The sequence below is a fragment of the Eptatretus burgeri genome, unplaced genomic scaffold (genome assembly GCF_056783735.1).
Source record: "Eptatretus burgeri isolate ZD-2024b unplaced genomic scaffold, Ebu_testis_v1 Ebu_testis_scaffold_293, whole genome shotgun sequence".
NCBI lineage: Eukaryota > Metazoa > Chordata > Myxini > Myxiniformes > Myxinidae > Eptatretus > Eptatretus burgeri.
Window position 1 is genome coordinate 2,507 of NW_028222242.1, and position 7,494 is coordinate 10,000.

At 39.7% G+C, this 7,494-nt stretch overlaps 1 pseudogene; it reads left to right on the plus strand.

The window, feature by feature from the left end:
* The first annotated feature begins 6,277 nt into the window (after positions 1 to 6,277).
* LOC147007340 (uncharacterized) overlaps positions 6,278 to 7,494 on the plus strand; it is a 1,566-nt pseudogene continuing 349 nt past the window's right edge.

A 7,494-nucleotide genomic window follows, 5' to 3' on the forward strand; every position in this document is an offset into this window, starting at 1 on the left:
TTTCATTGTGTAAAATGAACCAAGGTTCCAATATGAACCAAGGATCGGTACTTTCAATGTGTAAAATGAACCGAGGATCGGTACTTTTATTGTGTAAAATGAACCAAGGTCCCAATATGAACCGAGGATCAGTGCTTTCATTGTGGAAAATGAATCAAGGTACCAACATGAATCGAGGATCGGTATTTTCATTTTGTAAAATGGACCAAGGTTCCAATATGAACCAAGAATCGGTACTTTCCTTGTGTAAAATGAACTGAGAATCGGTACTTTCATAGAGTAAAATGAACCAAGGTTCCAATATGAACCAAGATCGGTACTTTCAATGTGCAAAATGAACTGAGGATTGGTACTTTCATTGTGTAAAATAAACTGAGGATCAGTACTTTCATTGTGTAAAATGAACCAAGGTACGAACATGAACCAAGGTACCAACATGAACTGAGGATCGGTACTTTCATTGTGTAAAATGAACCAAGGTACGAATATGAACTGAGGATTGGTACTTTCATTGTGTAAAATGAACCAAGGTACCAATATGAACCGAGAATTGGTAATTTCATTGTGTAAAATGAACCAAGGTTCCAATATGAACCGAGGATCGGTACTTTCATTGTGTAAAATGAACCGAGAATCGGTACTTTCATTGTGTAAAATGAACCAAGGTACCAATATGAACCGAGAATCGGTACTTTCATTGTGTAAAATGAACCAAGGTACCAATATGAACCAAGAATCGGTACTTTCATTGTGTAAAATGAAGCAAGGTACCAATATGAACCGAGAATCAGCACTTTCATTGTGTGATATGAACCGAGGATTCCTTTTTCTCTGTCTTGGTATTCTTATAATTGGCTTCCAGCTCGTGTTTCTATCAATGGATTGGCAATAAATTAAATGTAAAACACCAGGTGGGTCGACTCAGCCTGAAATCCTTCCGAGGTTGGCAAAATGAGTACCAGCTCCCAGAAAATGATGCAGCATTGCAACACCAGGCTACCGACTCGTCTGGGAGCCAATATGTGAAAATGTGCAAAAAAGTGATTTTGATGTGACACCCCTGCGATACAATTTTTCACACTTGGACCATGACAGTGGGTGTGTTGGCCACCTGAAAAGTGTTATTGGACACCTCAACTGCATTGCGCAACTTCTGTGGGCAGGTTTTTTGATAAAAGGCCACGACCGAAAAAACTGAAAATTTTGGGGGTCGGGGAAACTAAATTGACCATTCCTCCACAATAGAACACCCTATGACAACAACTTACCACTCATTATCTTTGTCTAGATGTATGCTATAGGTTAGTATCAAGTAGATTTCAATTGGGTGACCTTCAAGGTCACCAGAGGTCGAAAGGTCAGAAAAATCGGGTCACACACAAAATCTGGCACTTTTATCAAAGAAACACTGTTTCGATTCCCTTCCGATACGATTTTATCTTAAAATACCACTTGAATCAACTTCTTGGATCCTCCTGCTGTTTTGGAGAAGCAGTATTTTGATTTGATTGAGCCACAACAGCATCGATATAATGCAATCTCTGGCTTTAAAATTCACATCCAACGATAGTGTAATGATGTTGAAACATACTAAACATAAAAACATGCTGGGTTGAGGCTGTGCGTATTTTTTCTGGCAGCCTAAAATGTCGAGTATACCAAATATAGCTGTCGCAACTCACACTTGATGGTGTACCACCTCGATTATCTATGAGTAATAAATCTGCTTGAAGACTTGTGTATGGATATTTGTGACCATATCCGATGGAGCAAATTGTCGAGAAAGTGATTTTCAGGGATACAATGGACATTCCTGAAATAAATACAGGAAATGACACCATCACATAAAATTTGTCATCTCCGTCACATTTTTTTGACTGGGCACCGGATGTGCACGAGCTTGGAACCTGTACAATCTGCCGAGACCTGTACAAGTGTTGAACGCCCGCCATATTGAATCCGCGAAGTCCACTCATCTTTCCAACAAATCGGTGATTTTGTCTAATTTTACAACGAACATCATCACTGGGTAAGTATAAGAAAATTTGTCAACTCCAAACGTTCAATATCTTGCTTTTGAGAAAAAAAAAATTGATTGTATAAGGGGTAATGAAGTTGTAAAACTGTTTGATCCTGGTCATATCACACATTATTGCTTCCTCCTATGATCGCTGGAGAGTGGGCACACCTTTTTTTTTTCTGAAAACCATCATATCCATCACGGTCATTGCCATCACATTTGAGGACCGTTACGGAGACGACAAAGAATCAATGGAGTTCTTTTCACATGAAATAACACCCAGCAACAGTTGTGGGGTACTAGACAGTTGTGGGGCACTGTAAATTTGTGCTCAATATTAAACTTTAACAGAGTTTTGCCATTGACATTGGAAGTTTGAACTATTTCTTATACACTTTCATTTTTCAAGTAATTCTGCACCATTTTTGAGATCATATCGAATCAACAATATTAGCAATCAGAGTGCGGGAAGGCTTCTGCTAAAAATATATTTGGTACATTACGAGCAGGTGTCATCACGGTAAGTGTATCATTTACGACCAACGAAACCATTTGATGAGGGGCATTTGCAAAATTCACACCCGGTATGAACGTAAAACAATTTGAATGTGTCTCAACTGGGGCTCACCTTAATGCGGAATCATTAGTTTTTTTATAATTTCTCGAAAATATGAACAAAATAACATCTGTCAAATTTCCGTGACTGAGAAGGATTCCAAACAGTGTAAGTGCATCATTGAAGCAGTTATAGTTGATGCTTTTACTTTATTTGTTTTGAGTACCAACGAATGTTTGATGGAATTGACAGTGTGACAGAGATGACACGGTTCCACATAACCTCGGGGAAAATAAGCTTCATACTGTGTTACAAAACGAACAGCTGATGTTACATGACTAGTTATAGTATTCGGATATGTGTTCTCATTTCAGAGAACATGAAACAATTCTCAACTTTCTCATTTTTTTCCCCAGACAAAAAAACACCTAAAAAATCTGTCGCAAATTGTTTGTCGCAAATCTGAAACTCCGCTAAAATTCACTTTTTTGAAGGAATTTCTAACTTTCCGATGACAGTTGTTTTGCACATTGCAGACCATTTACAGCACCCCAAGTGAGTTCTGGAACTGTTTACCCCATCACCGCCATCATCCCATCTCACCCCCCCCCACCCCCTATGAATCCCATGCTACCCCTTTCAGTACGCTTAACACGTGCTCAATCCCTTTTTGCAGGTGCTGCCTCCTTGCTTTAAAAGATGGAACCTCTTATATCAGCAAATTGAAAGCGGTCCAGTTCCTGCCCAGGTCGGCTAACAACTGATTACTCAAATGTTTGATTTGCCAATCCACGCTCTTGAGCTTGGACCTTTGTCAAAATTAACGAAACGGGGATTGTCCATGTTCAAGGATGCCATTGAGACTAGGTGCGATGAAGTATATCAGAGGCTTTGGGCAGACATGCAGCAGGAAGATGCATTCCTTGCCAAAAAAAACCCAGAAATCCACATCGCTTGTCGCAGCAATGGCACGCATAAAAAAACATTTAGAGTCAAAACGCTTGTGAACAGAAAGTAAATCATCAGCAGGAGAAACACCATTTCTCCGAACAAGTCGGGCTGCCACCATTGACTATGAATCTGTGTTTTTGTGTGAGAAGGATCGTGATGGCTTGGGTGATAAGACTTTAGTATCTGTCGCTACCGTTGAAAGACAGCTGTCAATTCACAATAAAGCAAAGGAACAAAATGAGGAAGCAGTGCTCTTGAAAATTATGGGTCACGATGAGAAATGCCTCGACTTGATAGCAAATGATTTTCGATATCACCAAAAGTGCTTGAACAGGTTTATGACAAAGCGTAAAACTGAGGGTGCAAGTTCGGCCAAGTTGTCAGAGCATGACACAGCGTTTTTGACATTGGTATCCGAGATTTCAAATGGACTTTTAAATGAGAAACATTTGTATTCTATCGATCAACTTTCAAAAAGATACAATGATTTGTTGCCTCAGCATGGCAAACAGAAATATAGAACAGACAGATTGAAGAAACGAATTATTAAACATTTTACCAATGACAAAATTCAGGTTGTGGACATGAACAACACAGCTCCAGTATGTGCCTCATCTCTCACTGTCAACGAGCTTTGTGACCAAGTTGTGGAGCTGCAAGCTGAATTAAATGAGTGTCAGTTACTATTTGATTCTGAGGATGAATGCATCAATGACAGTTTGCACAAGTATATGTCGCTGAGTTCATATCACTGAGGTAAACACCGACAGGCAGAGATTAAAACTTCTATGAAAAGAGAGGATGCTTCTGAAATTGAGATATCTTATGAAGCAGCCTCTAGTCAAGTTCCTGTTGACTTGTACAATCATTTAGCTTGTTTGCTTTTTGACAACAATGATGCCCGAGGTCAGGATGGAAGAGTCTGCCTTCCCGGTGACAACATGGAAAGGGTATTGAACCTTGCCCAGGACATCATTAGCATTCTGAGTAAAAAGCCGAGCCCCAAGCAGGTTGGACTTGCTCTACATGTCCTGAAAGAAACTCGTAGCAAAAACCTCATCGCCACTTTTAATCGGTTTGGGAACTGTGTCAGCTATTCTAGTGCGCAGCGTTACCTGACCACTATCGCCAATGAGGTTTCTGAGCTTGAAGAAAAGGAAGGTATCTTCATCCCGACCAATATCGTTCCTGGACAGTTTCTTCAAGTTGCATTAGACAACCTCAACTTCCACTCTGAAACTAAGGATCGTGGCAGTCTGGACGTGACAACCAATATCATATATCAATATTCAAGTGGTCAGGAGACAACAATTGATTGTGCTGGGAAAGTGCCCTATTATTAAATGAGGCAAACTGCAATAAAAAACTGAGAAGTTTGAACCAGTCAGCAACCACCTTACTCTTAAAGAGAGAAAAGTGGCCTGGTCATTGTGTGGTATTGGAATGAGTGAAAATGAGATTAGAGACAGTCATGTATTGGTGGATGTAAACATTGTCTGGTTCTTACGAAGGATGTTTCCAACTCAGATAATGACAGCTGAAGATGACAGTCCATGCAGTGTACCAACCTGGAATGCATTCTTTGAACATTATTCTGGGAAACAAGCACATAAAACAAAGATTGTTTATGGTCCAATGTATCCACAAGCTCCAACCAATCCAGATGTTGTCAAGACCTCTCTGGACCACTTTGTTTCACTGAATCTAAAGTTCGGACAATTGAACACTGTGATAACTTGTGATCAAGCAATATTTGACATAATAAAAGGTTTAGTAAAAAACGATCCAGTGTGATATATAAAGGTCATAGTGCGACTTGGTGGCTTACATATTGCACAAAACTTTATTGGGTCTTTTGGGTTTTTGATGAAAGAAAGCGGCATTGAAGAGGTACTGGTTGCTCGTAATATATGTGGTCGGGGAACAGCTAATAAGATGATGGCAGGAATGGACGACCATAAAATGATTCATCAGCATCCATTGCTAAGTGAGGCTTTCTTCATGCTTAAGTGGGAAGCTTTCGAGCGATGGTTGTTCCAGAAAGAGTACACAGATCATGTTGAATCACTTTCAACTGTGTCATCGCTGTTAGAAAGAATTTGAGTGGATTATGAAAAACAGGCCAAAGACAGTGTCATGCTACATGTTGGTGATGTGCTTAATCATCTAAAATCCCGAGATACTGTCTGGGAGGAATTTGAGAATTCTTTAGGAAAGACAGCACAGTTGTGGGGAATGTACATAGAAATGGTACTCATTCTAAAGCGTTATGTGAATGCTGAGAGAGCTGGCGTTTGGAACCAACACCTCCTGGAGGCAAAAAACATGTTACCATACAATGTTTCGTCTGGACACAGCAAGTACATGTCCTGTCTTCCAATATATTTGAGTGAAATGAACAGCCTTCCCAACTCAGCACCAGATGCTCACAAAGAATTTGAGGTGGGCAACTTTGCAGTCCATCAGACGGAAGGTGCATTGAATAGTCAAGTGGCTCAGTGACATAATTGTTACAGACTGGATACAAGCACCAAATTTTCTGTGCAGACCCTCTGGGTAATGGCTATCAAATTTTGAGTCAGAGCCCATCCAAAATATTGACCCTTTCATTGCTAAGTACACATTCAATATTTTGTTATTGGTAGTACTCATTATTTCCATCTCTGATGCTTTTATTGTTACTTTTATTGTTAATTTGTATTTTATTACAACTCGGATGTTATTCATGTTGTATCGGTCTTAATGAGTAATAAGAAGTCAATATTTAGAATAACTATGAGAAGTAAATTATAGAACAGGGGTTCTACGTGGTTGTGAGAAATTGAAAGTGAAACTGTTTTTTTTTTGTTTGTTTGTTTTTTTTTGCAGGCTATCAGAAAATGGAAGTAGACTGGAACTGCTGCATTATTTGCCAGAATATTACCGAGGAACCTCTTAGGAACCATTACAAAGCCCTGGTGCAAGCAGTGACACGGCAGTGAGACCTCATCAGACATTTCTCGACAATGTCATGCAGTTCAGAGAGATTGGCATGCTACGAACAGAACTTTTCTTTGGACAGGAAGAAACTGCTGATGGTTTCGCTACTTATTCTGCTTCTTGGCACAAATCCTGCAACCTTAAATACAATAATACAAAATTATCCAAAGCCAGAAAGAAGAGGGAGGCTAACCCAGAACGTGATGAACAACATCTGAGAATGCGGCAAGCAGTTGATGTACAATTAGTCTGCATCTTCTGTGAGAAAGGTTGTGAAGCTGGTGACTTACGTCAGGTATTAACTTTTTAAGCTAACAACAATATCAAACGAATGGCGACGGAACTTACAGATAATGTACTTGTCTCAAGAATAACCGATGGTGATCTCATAGCCATTGAAGCAAAATGTCACCTCAACTACCTCGTCAATTTGAGAAATAGATATCGGTCTCAACTGCGAAAACAGAATAGAGAGCCAGAGGATTTAAATGAGAAGGTCAACGAGAGTCGAGTATTTGTGGAAGTGACGAGTTACATAGAAAAAGCAGTTAACCATGGAACCCTTCTCTTCAAGCTATCCGAACTTCATACTTTGTACCTAGAAAGATTGAAGGATTTCGGCATTGTTAAGACTGTGAATAGAACCAGACTAAAAGATCAGCTGCTGAAACATTTCACTGAAGCTCAAGAGCAACAAGATGGAAGAAACACCAAACTTATCTTCAAAAATGGAATGGCGAATATGCTACGAGAAGCCGTGAAGAAGAGAGATTTCTCAGATGATGCTTTTGTGCTAGCAAAGGCAGCAAAAATAATCCGAGATGACATTTTCAACCAACAGTCATTCCACTTTGAAGGAAGTTTTCATCCCAAGTGTCAAGAAGACTCGATACCTTCGAGCCTGAAATCATTCATTTCTCAGGTGTTCAATGGTACTAACCTGAAGAATCAAGATAAGCAAGACTCACAAGCCTGTCTCACCATAGGA